This window comes from Somniosus microcephalus, chromosome 1 (assembly GCF_052327205.1).
Source record: "Somniosus microcephalus isolate GS21.2 chromosome 1, FLI_Smic_1.0, whole genome shotgun sequence".
Taxonomy (NCBI): Eukaryota; Metazoa; Chordata; class Chondrichthyes; order Squaliformes; family Somniosidae; genus Somniosus; species Somniosus microcephalus.
Genome location: NC_140987.1, coordinates 236,107,277 through 236,129,237, shown reverse-complemented (window position 1 = coordinate 236,129,237; position 21,961 = coordinate 236,107,277).

Sequence of the window (21,961 nt, the reverse complement as noted above, 5' to 3'; positions counted from 1 at the left end):
CGGGCGAGAGGACACTGTTTCCATAAAAGACCTCGCTCCCTCGGGGAGCGGAGAGAACGATGGGAGACTACCCGATGAAGACCTACACTACAAAGAGACAGGACGCCCAGAGGTATCAATACCCAACTTTAACCTGGAGGACACTGCAGATAACCTGGAAGACACTGCGGAGGCCCGGACAGCGGAGGAACCAGAATCCACTCCCCTCGAGGCACCCCAACCGGCTTTGCGCCGATCACTGAGAACTGCAAAACCTCCTGACAGACTCACTTATACCAACTTTTAAGAAACATCACCCCGATGGACTAAATCTATAGAAGGGGTGAATGTAATGAAATCTGTTTGTCTTGATCCTGTATTCGTTTTGCACTCATGTATATTACCCTCCCCCACTGTGTATAGTTTCACTTCCTCTTTCCTGACTAACCTGGGAGGTTCCAGGTCTTGGCTCTTGGCTCCGCCCCGACTTCTCTTACATAAAGATCCCAGGATCTGTATGACTCATTCCTGTGAACCAGTCGGCGTGTTGAGATGTTAGCTCTGATCTTAGTGATTAAAAGCCAACTTGTTTAAGTCTATAACTTCTAGTTTTGTGGATATTGAAGGCCCATCACTTACATTCACCCATACGGCCGGTCATTACCATTGTGGATTGTAGGCCTGGATCGGAGATGACCTGTCCCCGCCTCTTTCATCTGACTGCAGCTGACTACACAGAGCAAACCCCTTGTAGATTCAATTGATACTTACAATCACCCGTCCGGCTGGTCGTGGCCGATGTCGATTGCAGGCTGGGAGCTGGAGATGACCGTCTTCCCTTCCTTCTTACACCTGACAGTTGCTGTAGTCAGAGCTAGCTTCTGAGAGAGAGAGAGCTTCCCAGAGAGAGCTTCTGAGCGAAAGAGGGAGAGAGCTGTGGTGTGGTTCGTTCTTATAGTTCTTTTAGTCACCTGGCCCCATGCTTGGCCTTCCCCAACCAGATTTGGTTGTCAGTTTGCTGAACTGTCCAACATTCACACCTCACCAACCTGTAATTCAATCACTGGAGGTGTACAGAGTTGTGAGATCGAAGATAACTCCTTATCTCCTCTCCCGCTTTCTGGAACACATATTCAATGTGATTTCTATTACTGTTGATGGGCAGTTGGCTGATTGTCTGCTCGGGACTTGTGTATCTTCCATTCATGTCAGGAAGTCGATTGTGACCCCCATTGTTTCAGTTCAACTCAGAGCATTGTCCAGATGTTAATTTTTCCCATCGAAACCAATCATGATTCAAGGCCTCACAGTTCAATGTCAATGTCCTTTTCAGTGTTAATCATGAGTCAAAGCTTTCATTGTCCAGTATCAATGTGTTTTCCTAGAACTGCAGACTTTAATGACTGGTACCTTTTCTGTGCCTCGACATTTAACCGTTCCATGCCCTTATCACTGGGCCAAACAGGCTTTCAGCATTTTGCTATTGTACATGGTTTTTTTGAAATCTATATTCCCCCTTTAATGTCTCTTTATAAACTAGAGACATTACTCTTGACAAATTCTACTTCTTCTTTGCCTTTGGGTGCATTGCTGGTCTCAACCAAATCTTTACATTTCACTTTAATTACATACATACATACATTCGGTTCAAACACTCTGAACCTCCCGTTTCAATCTTTTAAGTTTCCCCCTTCTTGTCTTCCTTTTTAATTTACACAACAAGATTAATAGATACAACATAATACACAATTGTACAATTACCAACACATGCGACGTGATTAGAATCCAAGGAGGGATCGCAATGTTGAGTCCCACATCCCACCACGGTGGGGTAATCATCTCTTTGATTTCCTCCTTTTCTTTCTCATTCTTTTGCTGTAACGCATAATAATGATTTTGGGACAACTCTAGGTTCTTTAATAGCTTAACCAGATGTTCGGGTAATGGCGAGATATCGTATCTAAAACGCGATATGTATTTTTGGAGGTTTGGTAAAGTCCCGTTAACCGTGATCCCGATGTGTTTGTGGTCTGAGATGGGGATTGTCCTTTCTTGCGCTACTTGTGTCTCTACCTGGGGCTTGAAGCAAAAGGTGGAATCTTGAACTGAACACCAGGTGTCCCTGTGTATTCTGTACCGACTTTAGCTAGTGATTATGTAGGTTTCGCAAAATTGGAATTTGTATTAATAAGGGTCAAATGGCAGAAGAGGCCATGATTTTAAAGACTGTTTTAAAAGAAGCCCAGAAAAAGCGGCATACAAAATGGCCACCATACCATGTGACCAGCTTATTGGGACACTTTAAAATGGTTCCTGCACAACCTCAGACAGCTTTGTGGATTCAACCTACAGCAAGTTCTGGAAGCCATTTCTGAGAGAACGATACCAGACCCACACGTATGCATATGGATTTGATGCAGATCTAGTCAAGATCGGCCTGGAGACAGAGGCCATCAAAATGTTGACCCAGACAAAAGGGGACAATTTGATATTCATGAGAACAGCACCCAGGACTCGATAACAAGATCAGCAGGACATTAATAACAATGAAGGTAATTCCAGACCAGAGATGGGCCTTTACCAGCCGTTTAAAACATAAAAAAATATAATAACTACCCCGCTGTGCTCCCAGCCCACCAAAAATAAAACAAAGACTAACCTGATTTTGGGTGGGAGACGGAAGTTTCTGGAAGAAAGGTATATCTGGAAGACTTTTCAGCAGTTGGGGCAAGCTAGAGCTGGCAAGCTTGCAGCTTGAGCTCAGACGGACGACACACTCAGAAGAAGAAGCAGGCACTCGCAGGAGGAAGAAGAAAGCCATCATCGAGAAGGCCGTCTCGAAGCCAGCGTCCCGCCCCGGGGAAACACATCGGGAGATCATCGGCCATCCCCGGGCCATTGCCGGAACGAGAGGCCATCGACCCAACTTGAGAGAAGAGACAAAAAAAATAAAGGTCCCAAGAGAAGAAACCTTCCAGCCACCCCGGCTCGGGAGAAGAGATAAAATACTGAAGAAGCGATGGGAGCCAGCCCAAGGCTCCTCTAACCAGGGTCGAGCCGACGATCCTCGACCCCGCCGACATCCAGGCCCGCCGGTGTCCAGCCGCCCCCGACCCCCAACTCAGGAGAGAGGTGTGGCACAGCTCGCAGGGGCTCCACGATCCACGTGTTGACGGAACGCCTGAAGGGATCAAAACACAGACTTGATTTCAAAACCTTGCACTTCCTAGTGGGATTGGTGAGCATGTTTCTGGCCCTTCACAATCAGATCTAGATAGGTTTAATAAGGGGGGTGGATTTAAGGGTACAATTAACATGAGTTGTTGTCCCTCGATGTTCCGTGTGTTTCCTTATTTCAGGATGATCTTTGTAGAGTATAAGATGCCTGTATTTGCTTTAGTTAGTACTGTGTCGTTATGATTTGTTTTGTGTTTTTCCCTCCCATGTACTCTCTTATCTGCTTGCATTTGATTTGATATTTTTCCTTATGCAATAAAATTTCATTTTGTTTCATCAAACTTGGTCTACAAGAGTTTTCTCTACATTGTAGTTCCTGCCCCTAAGACCAGAGTATAGAATCTAAGGGGCGAGTGGGTCGAACCACTCAAGGTTTTACTGTGCAAGAGAGAGAGGCCTCTAGAGAGAGAAACCTCAGGGAAACATCTCAAGGAAAACCCCTTACAATTACACAGTAAGTTCCATTACCCTTGTACGCAACCTGTGGCAGGACATGGCTGTGAACCATTACTTCCATGATACAGCTGATAGGCTGCCCGTCTCCATATTCAAACCCACATACTGGCCGATTGAAAGGATTCAAATGGTAGGGATACAATACCACATGTGTACCTCCTCTCTGACATCCCTCCAGACTAGTGCCGGTTATCGAGTTCCCAACTTCACCACATACTGAGGGGTTTTATGATGCTTCACATGTACCCCATTTCAAATTACACCAATATTTTCTACCCAGTATACCGGTGTGGGTCGTTGCACCTGATCCATCACTGGCATCCTCAGAACTATCCCCATTACCGTTTGTTTATACTGACCACTGTTGACAGGGACTGGTTACGCTTTGGAGGCCGACTGTAGCTGACACGGATTCATGAGATTGTTATAAGTGCTTAAAGCCTTTAGGTGCCTATTACTGATCCACGACGGTACGTGGCCTTGTTTTAAATCCTCTAAATTACTGCGCCCCTCGTTTAACAACTAGGCCCCATACATGACACACACATCATTTTGGGCAGCCCGATCCAATGCATTTTGGCCCTCCTTTATTAATACATTGATGGTCTGAGCGTGAGTCTCCAGCTCAGCTACCATTTCCTTTAGATGAATCGTCATCACCTGGTCTTCCTGAACTTCATGACCCTCAGTGTCATTACCCTCCCCCAGTATTTTCTTTAGCTGGTCCCTTAGGGTATTTACTTGTAATTGCAACCGTGCGTTGTCCATACTATTGACCAGTGACGTCCCTGTATTAAATACCGTGGCCGCATCATTAATCAATCCCCTTTTTCGTCTCCCCCAGCCCGTGTGACTGTTATTTACTGGTTTGTATGCTCCCCCCTGAATTTCGTCACCATAATTCCTCTCGTAGAATTGTCTGAACATTTCTTTTAACAACTTTTCCGTCTCTGGCAGGCACCACTGGGGCAACTGTAATCCGTTAAATTAAGAATAACCAATGCTACTTCATAATATACGGTATGATACATCAATTTTTCTGTTGGGATCAACACCAACCCATTTTTAGGCCCGGGTGCCATTACAGGACATTTGACCTCTGTATCCTGAGTCTCTGGGGATTTTGGTAGAGGCTTCATCTTGCTCGCGACCAGTTCGGTCGCATTGACTGCTTTTGGAGTATCCAGGGTCACGCAAAAGTCAAAACTCTGAGTCCAATTCACTCCTGACCCGGAGCCCAGCCACTGCCATTTGAAAGTAATGGCAACCCCCCTTTGCAGTTATACCCCGACCCGACCATGCACACATAAACTCCTTGTTCCTTTTTCCACCATTTATCCCAACACAATTTTACCCCTTCCTTAGTTCCCATGGTCCGCCTGTTTGAATTATTACCCAACTTTTACCATTCCGTGGATGCATTATTTTTACCTTTGTCTGTTTTCCGCAACCACCACCACCATCCCATGGGGGTGCTCCCCTTACATGCCAGACAAACCTGTCTACCCTCTTTCACCCGTACCCTCTTAGTCGTGATGTTTACCTTTGGGCAGGACACCGACACTTCCCCAATCTTGACCCCGGTTCGCCTTGAATAATTGGTCGAGTTCGACCCTAGCCAACCCAGCCAAGTCTCATCGTGGGAGTATGTAATTGTACCATTATTACCCTGTGTCGCCCCCACCCGCCCCCCCACCGAGTTACGGTGGGGCCAGTTCCTCCCATACAACCGTATGTAAAGAATGTCTCGGTGTCTCCCCAATCTCCCCAGCCTGCTTTAATTAGGATCATCCACACACTCATCCGCAGCGTCCATCTCATCTCATGTCCTTGATTCGATTAGTTTCTATAAAAACAAAACAAAAGAATAACACTGCTCTGTGAGGGGTCGCCCCTTCACAGGTCAGACTTAAATGATACACGTATTTACACTTTGGTTCAATCACTGCTTTTGTTTTTTCTTGTCCCGATGTTTGGACTTCTTGAGGCCCAGGGGTGGAGTAGGAGGAGGTGTCCAGAGCACCCTGGGTCTCGGCACCCGACTACTTTGTTTCACCGCTCCGCCCTCTGAGCCATCCTCATCATCCCACAGCATGGGAGAAAGACTCACATTGATCAAACTCATTATGGTTCCTTGGGCCTTGGCCTGTTTTGTGCTTCTCTCTCCGGAGTCGTACAGCTTGCACTGGTTGATGTGAAACCATTTTACTCGCCTCGGCAGCTGGATAGACCATAGGACTTGCCTTATCCACGATATTATAGGGTCCTTTAATTAATGGCTCGAATGCCCCTACTCTGGCATAATTCCTGACCATTACCTGGTCCCCTACCTTCTACTCCTGTGTTACCCGTGGTTCCAACAGCATTTTATTCTGTTGTTGCTGCCTTCCCATATTGTTAGCTGCCTCCCAATGCAGCTGCCTTAGAGTATGGTACAGATCTCTAACCAACCTGCTCTGTGTGACCTCCTTAACCTGTGCTTCGGTCAGGACCGGTACCAACACATGAGTCGGGGTCCTCATCGACCCTCCTGCCATTAACGCACGCGGGGAGTGTCCCGTACTTTTAGAGAGACTGGCTCTGATGCTCATTAGGACCAGGGGTAGGACCTCATCCCATCTCTTCAGGATCTCTCCTATCTCTTTCCTAAGCCTCTCTTTTAAGGTCCGGTTCATCCTCTCTACTATACCCGATGATTGGGGGTTATGCACCACATGCCACTTTCCCTGTATTCCTAGTAGCTTCAGGGTGGCCTTCATTACTAGTCCGGTGAAATGAATTCCCTGATCTTACTCTACTATCAGGGACAGTCCCCACTGGGAAAACACTTCCATCACTAGAATCTTAGCTGTGTTTAACGCTGCCGCTGCCCTACAAGCAAAAGCTTCCACCATTGCGAGAAAGTATCCACTAATACCAGACAATATTTATTGCCCCTACTTGTGGTGGGCAGTGGCCCAATGAAATCTACCTGTATAGACTGCCATGGTCCCTCTATCCTCCTCGTGTGTCCCAACGGAACCTTCCTTCGGTGTGGTTCTGGATTATTCACCGCGCACACTAAACAGTTCTTGCAATAATCCCTTACATCTTCCCTGAGCTGGGACCACCATCCCACAGTCTCCAATTTATTCCAAGTTGTTTCTGGCCCTGGATGTCCGGCCCCCGGCCCCCCATGAGCTAGCTGCAAAAATTCTTCCTCGTACTGCATGGGCACGACCCACCTATTCCCTTTGAATAACATCCCCTGTTTCACTGCTATGTCTGCTGCTCCAAAAGGTCCCTCTACAGGCTTCCCACATTCCTTATCCTTAATTAGCGTTTTAAGGACTGTATCTTGCAGCTGAGCCTGTTTCAAATCGGGTGGCAATTGTACCTCCTTGGGTCCCTCTTTTCCCTTTACAGCCATGATCTGTCCAGATTGGTATGGGTCCCAAGGTATCCCTTCCCCTACCCCCATTTTGGCCAGTACATCAGCCTTCTGATTCCTTTTCCACTTAGGCTCTGTCTTAGAATGCGCTTTAACGTTTTGGACGTAGTAATCCTGCTGGTTACTACCTGTGATGTTCAGAATGACTTCTAACAGAGGGCCCGTCACCAACGGCTTCCCGTCTGAGGACTTGAACCCTCACCGAGCCCATATTGCTAGCTACTCTGTGCACGAGTTGCAAGTGAACATTGAGTCCGAACATATTGTATAGGGGGTTGGAAATTCACTGGGGTGTGTGACTACATACGTTACGGCCGCAAGTTCGGCCTGCTGTGTACTCAAGGTGTTGGGAGTTTTATGGCCTTTTCTATCCCTGCCTCTGGATCATAAATCCCGCAACCTGTCCTTCTTTCTCTGTTTGTCACCGAACTAGGCCCATCCATGTAAATGTCTCTACTTATCGGGTGTTCCCCGGCCCGGAATCCCACATCTACATCCAACACTCCTTCTACTGAGCACACGTGAGCCGTCCCCGGATAAACCAGACTCGGGGCTAGCTTTGGCTCCCCTTGTCTTTCCACTTTCAGGTACAACTGAGAAAGCAGCAACATCCAACAGGCATTCCTACTGCTACTCACTGTCTGTGGTGATTATTCTTTATGTTTAGTAAGAAGTATTGTGATTGGTTGTTTGTTTCCTGCCTTGGGATATATGCTGTAATCTCATTGGTAGTTGATGTCATGTGATTTGTGGTGGCCATCTTAAATTCAGTTCTTTCCAGCCTTTAGTTGGGACTGGGTGTTGAAAGATGTGCTACAGGATTTTTAAGTTAATAAAGCCTAGATTAGAAAGGCAAATCTATTCCTTATTTCAATTTATTAACTATATGTCAGAATGGAGCGATATCTTCAACCAGAACGATTCAATGCTGACCCTAATTCTGCAGGAGTGGATGATAAATGGAAACATTGGTATTGTACATTTAAAAACTTTTTGGGCGTGTTGGATCAAGAGTCTCTAAATAAGCTGAATATGCTGATCAACTACATTGCTCCGGATGTGTATAAGTATATTTTGGACTGTAAAACTTACGAAGTGGCTATTTCTACATTGGAAAATATTTTTGTTAAACCAAAGAATGAGGTATTTGCACGTAACCTTCTATCTGCCTGTAGGCAGCAGGTGGGAGAATCTTTGGATACTTATTTACAAGCACTTCGGTGCCTTAGTGTTAACTGTAATTATAAGGCCGTGACGGCTGAAGAATATAAGGAAGAATCGGTACGGGATGCTTTTATTAATGGATTACTGTCTAGATCAATTCGTCAGCGGTTGTTAGAAAATAAGACTTTGGATCTTAAGAGTGCTTTTGAGCAAGCTTCTACATTGGATGTGGCTCAGAGAAGTTCGGATTCTTATGCTCTTTTTAATCGGCCTGTGACTGTGGTTTCGGCAGTTCCGGATGAAAAGGAATTATGTGGACTTAATAGGAGTGGTTTACTAGATTCTGAAACAGTTTCTACTTCAGCGGCTGTTGCCTCTAGGATTCAGAAGTGTTATTTTCGTGGGAACGTCCGGCACCCTCGTCTGAAGTGTCCTGCTTGGGAGGCTGTGTGCAGTAAATGCGGCAAGAGAGGTCATTACGCACGTGTGTGTAAATCATCAGGTTCAATTACCTCCTCTGTGACTATTCAGCCTTTAGATAGGGCGTTTATTGCATCAATTTCTGCTGCATTTGCTCATGGCCTAAACAAAGCTATAGTTACGGCCCAAGTTAATGGGTTGGAAGTGAAGGCCCTTATAGATACGGGCAGTACCGAGAGTTTTATAAGTCTTCAGTTTGCAAAGGAGAAGCATTTGAAAATTTCGCCTGTTTCCTATCAGGTGTGTATGGCTCAGACGACTCTCACTTCACAAGTAGCTGGTTGTTGCCTTGTGAAATTGATTCTTCTAGGTAATACGTATACTGATATACGCCTATCTGTTTTGCCTAATCTCTGTGCGGATATTTTGATTGGTCATGATGTGCTTCAGTTACACGAGTCTCTCAGTCTTTCACTTGGAGGGACTAAGCCACCTTTATCTATTTGTGGATTAACCTCTTTATCCATTTCTCCATTATCACTTTTTTCCAATTTGATGCCGGATTGTAAGCCAATTGCTACCAAGTCAAGAAGGTATAGCAGTCAGGATAGAGAATTTATTAATTCTGAAGTTCAACGTCTCTTATTGGAAGGAATCATTGAACCTAGTTATTCGCCTTGGCGGGCACAGGTAGTTGTCACGACGAACGAGAGGCATAAGAAACGAATGGTGATAGACTATTCCCAAACTATTAATAGGTATACTCAATTAGATGCGTACCCTTTGCCTAAGATTGATGAGCTTATCAATAAAGTATCTCAGTATAAGGTTTTTAGCACTATTGACCTAAAGAGTGCTTATCATCAGATTCCTATTGTTAAGAAGGATCAACCATATACGGCCTTTGAGGCTGGTGGAAAGCTGTATCAGTTTTGCCGAATACCATTTGGTGTTACTAATGGTGTTGCTTGTTTTCAACGGGCAATGGATGCTTTTATAAGTGATAACTCTCTCTCTGACACCTTTTCATACTTAGATGACATCACGGTGTGTGGCAAATCAAGGGTGGAGCATGATTCTAATTTAGAAAGATTCCTTCAAGCTGCGGAAAAAGTTGATTTAACTTTCAATAAAGAGAAGTGTACCTTTTCGACCACTGAGGTAAATCTACTGGGGTACATTATCTCAGGAAACAAGATTAAACCAGACCCAGAACGTCTGCGACCATTGATTGATTTACCTTGTCCTACTAATTCTAAGGCTTTGCAATGAGTTGTTGGACTGTTTTCTTACTATTCTAATTGGATTGCAAATTTTTCACAGAAGATCCGGCCTCTTATTCGGGTTACCACATATCCTCTATCATGGGAGGCCAGGACGTGTTTTGATAATTTTAAAAAGGATATCCTTGGAGCAGTTGTGCATTCTATTGATGAGCAGGTTCCTTTTGTGATTGAGACGGACGCTTCTGATTTTGCAATTGGGGCTACTCTGAACCAAAATGGAAGACCTGTGGCCTTTTACTCATGTACCTTGAACAATAGTGAAAAAAGGCATTCTTCAATAGAGAAAGAGGCGTATGCAATAGTAGAAGCACTGCATAAATGGAGACATTATTTATCGGGGCGACATTTTACGTTGGTAATTGATCAAAAGTCTGTGTCCTTTATGTTTGATGTCAAACATTTTGGAAAGATTAAGAATGATAAAATAATGAGGTGGAGGATTGAGTTGGCATGTTACCATTTTGATATAGTTTATCGTCCGGGGAAGGATAATGTTGCTGCTGATGCACTGTCGAGGGCTTATTGTTCTGTGATTCATGGAGATACGCTTATTAATCTTCACAATGCCTTATGCCATCCTGGGGTTACGAGGATGATACACTTCATACGCAGTAAGAATTTGCCCTTTTCAGTTGAAGACGTCAAGCGGATGACTTCATCATGTTCTATCTGTGCTCGGTGTAAACCGAATTTCTTGAAGCCTCAACGAGCTCAACTTATAAAGGCTACTTCTCCTTTTGAACATTTGAGCATCAATTTTAAGGGGCCTCTTCCTTCAACTACTCAGAACCGATATATATTTACTGTTGTGGATGAGTTTTCTAGGTTCCCTTTTGCTTTTCCTTGCGCAGATGTATCAGCTGCTACAGTTATCAAATGTCTGACTCAACTTTTTGTCATCTTTGGGATGCCTGCGTATATCCATTCGGATCAGGGAAGTTCTTTTATGTCTTCCCAGTTGAAGGAATACCTTCAGAGTCGGGGAATTTCTACTAGCAGAACTACCCCGTATAATCCCCAGGGTAATGGACAGCGCGAACGATACAATGGTGTGATCTGGAAGGCAGTTATGTTGGCTTTGACATCCCGGAACCTTAAGAATACACAGTGGGAAATGGTACTGCCTTATGCCCTGCAATCCATTAGATCATTGCTTTCAACGGCTACTAATGTGACCCCCCATGAAAGGCTCTTTAACTATCCGCGGAGATCTACTACGGGATATTTGGTACCTTCATGGCTTACTATGCAGGGACCTGTGCTGCTTCGACGCCATGTTAGATTGTCAAAATATGATCCTTTAGTGGAGGAGGTGGAGCTGTTGGAGGCAAATTCCCAATACGCTCATATTCGATTCCAAGATGGGAAAGAAAGTACTGTTTCAATTAAAGACTTGGCTCCTTGTGGTGGCCAGCCCTCTTCTGAGGATATTAACAGTAGTCATGATTCAGATAATGTGGATGCTGTTACAGATACTACGAATATTTCCAATCCGACTGCAGATAATTATACTTCTATTAGTCAGCCCTCGATGGATGTTCATGACCGTCCCAGTTTACCTCCTGATGGGATTTCTAATCCGGAAACCGTTGAAAATCGGGATATGGATAGCCTTCCTACAGAAGATACTTCTGTGTCTCCTGGTGTGGGAGTGCAAGGAATTTCACCAAGGTTAAGAAGGTCGACACGAACAAGATATCCGGTCGACCGATTGAAAATGGACTTTTAAATTGATAGTAATGTTTTAAAATTGTTGAAATATTATACTATATTGTTTTAGTTGAGAGATACTTAATACTTATGTGCAATGTTGCTATTTGTTGTTGCTCACTTAGTATTGTGTCATGTTGAATAGTTTTATTTTGTCTGTGCATAGTTTTAGTTGTAAATAATTAATTATAAATTGTAAAGGTTATTTAGGTTGGAGTATATTTTAAAAGGAGGGGTGAATGTGGTGATTATTCTTTATGTTTAGTAAGAAGTATTGTGATTGGTTGTTTGTTTCCTGCCTTGGGATATATGCTGTAATCTCATTGGTAGTTGATGTCATGTGATTTGTGGTGGCCATCTTAAATTCAGTTCTTTCCAGCCTTTAGTTGGGACTGGGTGTTGAAGATGTGCTACAGGATTTTTAAGTTAATAAAGCCTAGATTAGAAAGGCAAATCTATTCTTTATTTCACTGTCCCATCCTTCATCCTACCGTCCAGTAACATTTGTGTCGGGGTGTGACAGGTCAATAGGGTCACTGTAGCTGACCCTGTGAATGACCAAAAGTGTTTGACGGCCCAAAGGATTGCCAAAAGATGCCGCTCACAATTAGAAAAGCTCTTTTCTACCTCTGTAAGAACTCGGGAGGTGTAGGCCACCGGTTTCAACTTGCCATGCCGCTCTTAGAGTAACACTGCGCTTAAACTGTCCCCAGTAGCCGTTACCTCCAGGTAAAAGTCCTGGTCCCCATTGTTAAGTCTCTGTGTTCTAGTTGTAATTACTAACACAGACTACAAGATTAAAGTTCAACAGGTCTTTACTGGTTGGAGGTCAGGACTATACTAAATACAATATTACTACACAGTGCTTATATACCAGTGGTCACCACCGGTATTACGTATACAGCAGCCAGAAAAAGTAGTACATCTCTTAAAGTGGAACAGGCTTAAGTTCTCTTAAGGTGGAACAGGTTACATACACCACAATCCTCCCTTTTTAGCTTAACAGTCATATCCCCATTTAACATAACATAATAACATATATAACTTCAGGTATAAACAGTTCAAAGGTTCAGTCTCTCAGGAGGCCTTCTGATTCGGTTTGGATAACGCCTTTCAGTGGTCTCTGATTCCTGTTGCTGAGGTGACTCCTCTAGTTGGCCTCCCATGCATTGGGTGTTATCATCATCAGGTACATTCCCTGCCGAGGTAGATGCTTCAGGTTCATTAACATCTTCCACAGTTGTCTCTGTCGCAACCATGGGTTCGACCCTTGCTCTCGATTCTACCAGTTGATCCGCATGACGCCTTATCACATTGTTACCAATATCTACTGTGTACATCAGAGGTCCTTGTCTGGCCCGAATTGTTCCGGACTGCCATTTTTCATTTCCATAGCCCCTTTCCAATACTGGTTGTCCTACGTCGAAGCTTCGAGTGGTCTTGTTATTAATATGCCGGAACTGTTTGTTTTCCACTTCCCTCTGCACATTTGGTTTTAACAAGCCCAACCTGGACCGCAACCTCCTGTTATAAAACATCATGGCAGGACTTTGTTAGTCACTGCATGAGCGGCGTTTCGATATGCCATTAGGAAATTGTCCACCTTGTGCTGTAGCGGAATCTGATCATCGTTCATGGCCTTTATTGCCTTTTTGAATGTTTGGACAAGTCTCTCGGCCAACCCGTTTGTCGCCGGATGATATGGGGCAGAGGTATAATGTTTCACCCCATTCTTCTTTAAGAATTTTTGGAATTCTTCCGACACGAACTGTGGTCCGTTGTCCGAACAGATCTGTTCTGGCAATCCGTTCCTTGCGAATATTGTTCTTAACACCGCAATTGTCTTTTCTGAAGTAGTGGTATTCATCTTGATCACTTCTGGCCATTTGGAATGTGCGTCCACCGCAATTAGGAACATGGAGTCCATGAATGGACCAGCAAAGTCAATATGTATGCATTGCCATGGGGCTGAAGGCCATTCCCATGGGTGTAGTGGTGTGATCGGAGGTGCATTTTGCACTTTTTGGCACCCAGCACAGCTTTTCGTCAACTCCTCTATCTGTTGGTCAATACCCGGCCACCATACACAAGCCCTAGCAAGACTTTTCATCTTAACTCCCCCAGATGACCTTCATGCAGTTCTTTTAGAACTCTTTCCCTTAACTTGGGAGGAATAATCACTCTTGTCCCGTACATCAAAGTACCATGGCAGATGGACAGCTGGTCTCGCCTTGCCGAGAATGCCAGTAACAGAGGATCACCACGTGTTGGCCATCCTTTCACTGTCACCTCGTAGACTCTGGACAGTGTCGGGTCGTTCCTGGTTTCTCTTTCAATACTTGCATTGGTGACTGGTAAACACTCGATGATGGTCGAATGAAATAACTCAACAGGGTCAACTTTCGTTGTTTCTTCTTCTTCAGGTAGTGGCAGGTGTGACAGCCCATCAGCATTGCCATACTGCTTCGTACCTTTGAATTCTATTTGATATTGATGTGCCCCTAGGAAAAGGGACCATCTCTGGAGACGCTGTGCTGTCACCACTGAAACACCCTTCTTAGGGTTAAAAATGGATACCAACGGCTGATGGTCTGTCAGAAGTGTGAATTTTTGGCCCTGCAGGTAATGATTAAACTTCTTCACTCCCCATACAAGGCTGAGAGCCTTCCTATCGATCTGCGCATAGTTGCGCTCAGCGGAGGTCAATGATCTGGATGCAAACGCGACTGGCCTTTCCGTGCCATTTGGCAACTTGTGTGAGAGTACTGCCCCAATACCATATGGAGAAGCATCACAAGCCAACCGAATAGGCAGTGTCGGGTTGAAGTGAGCCAACACTTCCTCTGAGGTGATCAATTCTTTGCTTTTGCGAAATGCCTTCTTACAGTTTTCGCTCCATTCCCATGGTACCCCCTTCTGTAAAAGAGCATTTAGCGGGTGCAGTACCGTGGATAGATTTGGTAGAAATTTATGGTAATAGTTAATCAATCCTAGAAACGACCTCAACTGAGAGACATTATCCGGGGCGAGAGCCTTTCCAACTGCGTCAATCTTGTCAGGAGACTTATGAAGCCCCTCCCGGTCAATGACATGACCACAGTACGAGATCCGCTTCTGGAAGAACTCACATTTCTGCCGATTAACTCTAAGTCCATACTCTTTCAGTCTGTTGAGCACCAGTTCCAAGTTTGCGAGGTGTTCTTCATCACCATCACCTGTAATCAGAATATCGTCCAGGTAACATTGTGTGCCTGGAATTCCCTGTAATACCTGTTCCATGGCCCTCTGCCAAATTGCTGGAGCCGATGCCACTCCAAAAACCAGCCTATTGTACCGGTACAAACCTCGATGCATGTTGATCGTGAGGTATTGGCGTGACTCATCTTCAACCTCCATCTGCAAGTACGCCTGTGCCAGGTCTATCTTGGTGAAGTGTTTCCCGCCAGACAACGAAGTAAAAATATCCTCAATCCGCGGAAGCGGATACTGCACCGTGTGAAGCACCGGATTAACGGTGATTTTGAAATCTCCACAGATGCGAACCTTCCCTGGTTCTCCTGGCTTGTTGCTCGAAGGACGTTTCATAACGGGAACAATGGGCGTAGCCCACTCACTCTAATCTACCTTAGACAGTACACCTGAACGTTCTAGCGCTTCCAGTTCCGCTTCTACAGTAGGTCGTATTGCATAGGGTACCGGTCTGGCTTTAAAAAATTTTGGGTGTGCATGTTCATCAATCTTGATGTTTGCCATAATTCCTCTCAGTGTTCCCAGTCCCTGCTGGAACACCTCTTTCGCATCATCCAATATTTTGGACAATCGTTTAGGTTTGACATCTGTTTCCCCGGAATCTACCGTTAGTGCCTTCAAGGAGTGCCAGTCCATATTCATTTTCCTAATCCACTCCCATCCCAGTAGTGGTGGACCTCCTTCAGGTAGCACGTATAAGTCCATTACTTGGCTTTCTTCGCCCTTGTGGACCACTTTTACCTCTATCTTTCCGATGGGGTACACTCTTTGCCCCATGTATGTTTTCAATATAATCTCCGTATCCCGTAGGGGAATATGTTGGAATAGCCTTTTGTAATCTTTCTTATTCATGACCGTCAATGCCGATCCAGTGTCCAATTCCATCTTTACTTGGACTCCTGCTATCTGAAGGGTGACCCAAATTGTCTGGAGATCTGCACCCTTACCAACGTTGTGTGCTCTTAAGCTACCCAGTTCATTACTGCTAGCGTCTGATTCTGACTTCTGTTCGGTCGAACTGTTCTTTGTCACCTTGTGTACCTTTATGTATTTTCCTTGTGGTGACTTTTTGTTGCTGGTCTTCTTTCCTGACCGGCATACTTTAGCTATGTGGCCAAGCCTGCCACACGTTCTGCATTCTTGGTTTTTAAACCAACACTGGTTCTGATCGTGCGTTGTCTTTCCACAACGATAACATTTTACAGTACTCAAACCCAATTTATTTGTACTGAGTTCCGGTGACCGTAGCTGCATTACTGCCGTGCCTCTCGCTGCGGCTTCGTGTGCTGCTGCCATAGTGACCGTTTTCTCAAGCGTCAGCTCATTCTCCTCAAGCAGTCACTTTTGTGTATCTTCTTTTAATAAACCACACACAAATTTGTCTCGTAGCACCTCTGTCAGTCTCGTTCCAAACTGACAGTACTTTGCTAGCTTACGCAATTCCATTAAATATTCAGCATTGCTTTCATCCTTCAGCTGCCTTCTGCTGTAAAATTTAAATCGTTCCGCTCGCATCAGCGGCGTGGGGTTTAGATGATTTTTCAGGACAGTAACAATCTCCTCGAACGTCTTATCCGCCGGTTCATCTGGTGATAAAAGGTGTTTCAATTGCCTGTATGTCTTCGCACCCATTAAGTTTAATAATGTTAGTGCTTTCTCTTCATCTGGGATTTTATTTGCTTCACAATAATTTTGTATGCGTTCTACATACATGGCCCAATCTTCGATGTCGCTATCAAAGGTATTAATGTTCCCATGTTTAGGCATCGTTGCAATTTAATTTATTTTTATTTTTATCCAAGATGGCGGCTTCCCGCTCTTGTCTTCGTCCTCCGCCTACAAAATGGCGGTTTTCCCGCGCTTGGCGGTCTTCACCCGTCCCCCGACGCTGTCTTCGCTTCACCGCGGCTCTCGTGCCTTCAGTTGCCCCAGACGCTGTGCCTTTTTAGCCCGAATGCGGCCCGGCCCTTATCACCAGCTGCGATCGATGTCCCCGCGCTGCGCCTTTCGGCCCGAATGCGGCCCGGCCCTTATCTCCGGTCGCGATCGATCTCACCGCCCTTATTCCTCCGTCTTCCCTCCCCGTCTGTACAGCCAACGCGGCCGACTTTCTGGTCGCGTCGCTGCCCGGCTTACCCACCACCGAGGTAGAAAGAAGATAGCTGACAGCCGCTGATGGAGGCTTCGAGTTCAGGATGTCTTCTGCACTCTGGTTTCTCGATGTCTGCCGCACGACGTGTCTTCCAGCAGGGTGATGAGGGTGGAAGCCTCTCTTCGACGTCCGTTCTGTGGACGAAGCCGCCGTGGATATAAACTGCCGCAGGGCAAGAATCGGACTTGTCGCCACTGTTAAGTCTGTGTGTTCTAGTTGTAATTACTAACACAGACTACAAGATTAAAGTTCAACAGATCTTTACTGGTTGGAGGTCAGGACTATACTAAATACAATATTACTACACAGTGCTTATATACCGGTGGTCACCACCGGTATTACGTATACAGCAGCCAGAGAAAGTAGTACATCTCTTAAGGTGGAACAGGCTTAAGTTCTCTTAAGGTGGAACAGGTTACATACACCGCACCCATTTATTGCTCCTAATGCGGGTGCCATTTGTAGGTCTTCTTTTAAGTGCGTAAATGTTTCCTGGCAACTTTCACCCCACTCCCATTCTACTCCTTTCCTAAGAAGCCTCAGCAAAGGGGCTGCCATGGCTGCATATTCTTCAATAAGTCACTGCAGTAACCCGTTATTCCCAGGAAAGACCTTACCCCAAACACGTCCTTTGGAAAGGATGGTTCCTGGACTGCCTTTCTCTTTGCTCCATCTATAGCTCTTTCTCCTGCTCTAATGGTCAATCCTAAAAATTGCACTTCCCCTTGTCCAACTTGGGCTTTCTTTGTATTTACTTTAAAACTTGCTCCCTTTAACAGCTCTAATAATTCACTCAGTCATGGCCCAGGATCCTCCGTACCTTCGGAGAATAATAACAGGTCATCCACATATTGGATCAACTGGTCAGGCTAACTAAAACCCTTTAGTGCCTCGGCCATGCTTTGGTGGAAAATTGAGGAACTATTGTGAAACCCTTGTGGAAGACACGTCCACGTATACTGCTGTCCTTTAAATGTAAAGGCAAATTTATACTGATCCTTCCGCTTCATGGGAATGGACCAGAATCCGTTTGACATATCCAATACTGAAAAGTTGTTGCCGCCGCGGGGATACTCACTATTAAGTCTGCTGCTACTGCTACAATGGGTGCACAGGCTGGAATATTCTTATTCAGGACCCAGTAATCTACTGTGGCCCTCCATGATTTATCAGACTTCTTTACCGGCCAAAGGGGTGAATTTAAATCAGTGGCTATCGTTCTTAATACACCTTGTTCCACCAGGGAATTTATAGCAGTTTCCAATTCATTTTCTGCTTCCCGGGGAAAGTTATACTGTTTCTGGGGCCGCAACATTGGGTCCCCATCTACCTTCACTTCTACCCCCGTCACTCTCCCACAATCACGTCTGTGCATGGCAAACATGTCTATATTCTCCCGTACATGCCTTTGATACCTGGCCGGGATGCTATCAACCAATTGTTCCAGGTCATAGCTCCCTTTCGGCTTTATCGTACAGGTGCTGCCTTTATCCTTACTGTCCCTGGGAATCACGATAACCTCGCCTATCCTATCTGTATCAACTGCCCACCATAGACAATTGTTTTTCATGTCTACTATGGCATGGTGTGCCAACATGTAGTCGGCCCCGAGAACTCCTGAACCAGGCTGTTCCCACTTCATCAAAATGCATTTCCATTTCATTACGTTGAGTCCTAATTCTATCACTAAGGGTTTCGATACCACCTGTAGAAATTAACGGGGATGGGGTTATAATCTGTGGCCAGTCAGAAGTATCTGAACTGCTCCAGAGCCCCGTGTGGTTTCGAATCGCTCCCCTTTTCTTGGTTCTGACCGCCGGACTTATTCAGTAGCAATGTAGACAAAACGAGACTCGTGGTTGGGTGCAAAGAAGACCAGTATTTATTGAAATAAAAGGAAATACATTGAAAATAATCAATACAGCACATCTATGCTTAATACAGCACTATTTTGCTTAATACAATACTCTTTTACTTAATACAGTACTTTTACCTAGTGTGGCATACTTTTACTTAATACAGTACACTTTTGCTTACTACAGCACACTTTTGCTTAGTACAACACTCTATTACTTAATAGGGGAGAGGAAATGGACACATCGAGGGAAAATTGACTAAAATTACAATTTTAACAAAATTCCCCTTAATTCCCACCCCTAATACCTATTTAAGTTGCCTTGTAATGGGCCAGAAAATCTATGCTCACCAGTGAAACGCCTGCTCCGTGCCCCTGCGGTCTGTATACTTCACCGCCCTGAAGCAGAGCTACCCCAGTATTTAAAATAACTGCTGGCATTCCACTTCTTTTGGGCGGGCTTGCTGAGCTATTCTTCTGTAGGCAGAGCATGGAGGCGAGGCAGCAGAGAGAGAGAATGGCTTCCCGAGAGGCTATCTATATACCCCAATTGGGCGCCAAAATCTTTGCACCCAAATCCAGAAATATCTGGGCTATGCAAAAGGAAATCGATCTGTCCCCATTGACTGTGATGGGTTTTAATGTATTACCCCATTCATTGACTGGTTTGAATAAAGCTGTCTCAGTTTGAAAAAAAAATGTCTGTTTCCTTAAGTGCTGAGTAAACAGCCCTTGGATGTTAGTGTAAACAAATCCAATTGTCCTGTGGTCCCGCCCAACCGCAATTGATTGACAGTCTCAAGTACTTAATCTCTTGAGTCAACATTGTAAGAGTTCGTGTAAACAATCAGCCATTGTCCTGCAGTGAAACTTCATAAACTGCAGTTGATTGACAGTTTAAGTACCTCATTACTTCAGAGGCTGGTTTTAAAAAAAAATCATTTATCAGCCATCTTTGATTTTTTATTCCACATACACACAGGCTGTGTTGTGTCTTTTGCCACGAGGCCGGACAGCCATCTTTGATTTTCCTTTCACATACACACAGGCTGTGTTGTGTCTTTTGCCACGAGGCCGGACAGCCACCTTTGATTTTCCTTTTCACATACACACAGGCTGCCCTTTTCTTCTGCCATGAGGTCTGACGGCCATTTTGATGCCCTGGATTTTTAAAGATATATTCTTCCCAGGTTTTCTTTAATCAAATATATAATCTTTGGGGCTGTAGAAATTTTGGAAATTCTTGCGAAACCTTAAACACCCCAGCCTGTTCATTACCCGTGAAACCTGCTAGTTTAAATGGGACCCCGCTCCACCATGGGGAAGTGGTCGGATTCGGTGAGTGGACCACCATGCTAGAGACTCCTGTATCTACCAAATACCTTCCGCTAACGGTCTCCACTTTCACATCTACACACAGTCTGCCCCACTCATCATAGATGAGTGGACACAGGTACTCAGGCTGGGCGCAGCCCCGTCACAGTGTGGGTGCAGGCACGTTGGGTCCTCTGTTACCCACAGCAGCATCCAGTTTCCCTTTATCCTTGCCCATAACCTGCTGTAATGTGGCCACTAGGATTTTTACTGGGTCATCTTCTACTTTCCCTTGGTTCGTCTCTACTTCGGGGTCCTCGTGCCCTGGTTTTCCCCCTTTCGGGAGCTTACACTCCTTACTCCAGTGTCCCAACATCCCACAGTTAAAACATGCCTGGGATCTACCCGCATTACTGCCCTCCTGTCTCCATTCCCTTTTATTCCTCACATTCCCTTTCACTTCGTGCACCTTCCCCCTGTGGTTCTCCTCTTCCCCTTGCCCTGACTTGAAAGCTAGAGTCAGCTTCCTCAGCACATCCACCTCCATATTGTGGCGGTCCTCTGGGTCAAACCATGAACTCGGCCTTTGCCCTGATTCGCGGCAAACTTTTGGACACTACAGTCCTCAGCCAATGATTACTGGGAGCCCCTCTTAAGTCTACGCGTACTAGATCTCCTCCAGTGGCCCTCACGTAAGTCGGCCACATTCTATCTGCAAACGTGTGGTAACCATCGCAACAAGCGTTGTTAGTCCAATGACAATAACTCCGCTTATGATTCATGCATGAGTCGGTTTTCTAATAACAAGCTTTATTATATTGACCAATAACAGTATTAGATTTTATATAACAGTTCTACAGTGTTATATTAAATCACAAGATGACTTGCAAATAATGCAACCTGGTTTTCCAGACCCGAAGTGATTCCCATCTAGGCTGCCTGCGTGGCTGTGGACTTCCACCTGCCCATGCGATGTTCATCTGACTAATTGAAGAAATATGTCCCATTCTTATACTATTGGGCTACCTTGAGCTGTATCTGCCCATAACATAGAAAAGCGCAGATCCCGCATATTTTTAGGTGTTTACCCACCTTATAATTTATTCAGCCATTGTCTCTGTGCTATAAGCTTTGTTTATACTACAGTAAGTGCATAGCTTATCTCTTACTGTGGTACGTGCTGTCTCGAAATTTCTCTTTCTCCCATATTGCTATAATAATACAAACAGAAGCGAAAAGATGCTGGAATAGTATGACTAACTAAATCATCATGAAGTATTCTAATAGGTCCCTTCAGCCCCTTGAGCAAGGTGGGCCGGCCAGTTAGAAAATGTAAAGAAAAACGATTCCCATGGGTGGGCCCCACGTCTACCATTGGCTGGTATGCCCCACCTCACTCAGTGCACTGGTCTCCACTGAAATGCTGGGTCCCAGACAAGCCTAAGGAACGGGAAGCCCCCACACCTGGCCCCACCTCCTTGCCATTCAAATGGCTAAAACAATTACCGATTACAATATCTGACCAATACTGAGGGGTCTGGACTTCTGTCCCCCCATGTGATGCTGCTGCTAACTTCTCGTTTCCTGGACTGAACCTCATTATTTATGTAGGGAGCGATGGCAGAACTAAAACTGCTGCTGATTTGCTCATCGCCCCTGAGGGTGGGAAATGCAGTGGTGCTGCATTGTTTAAAACATTGCAGCTGATT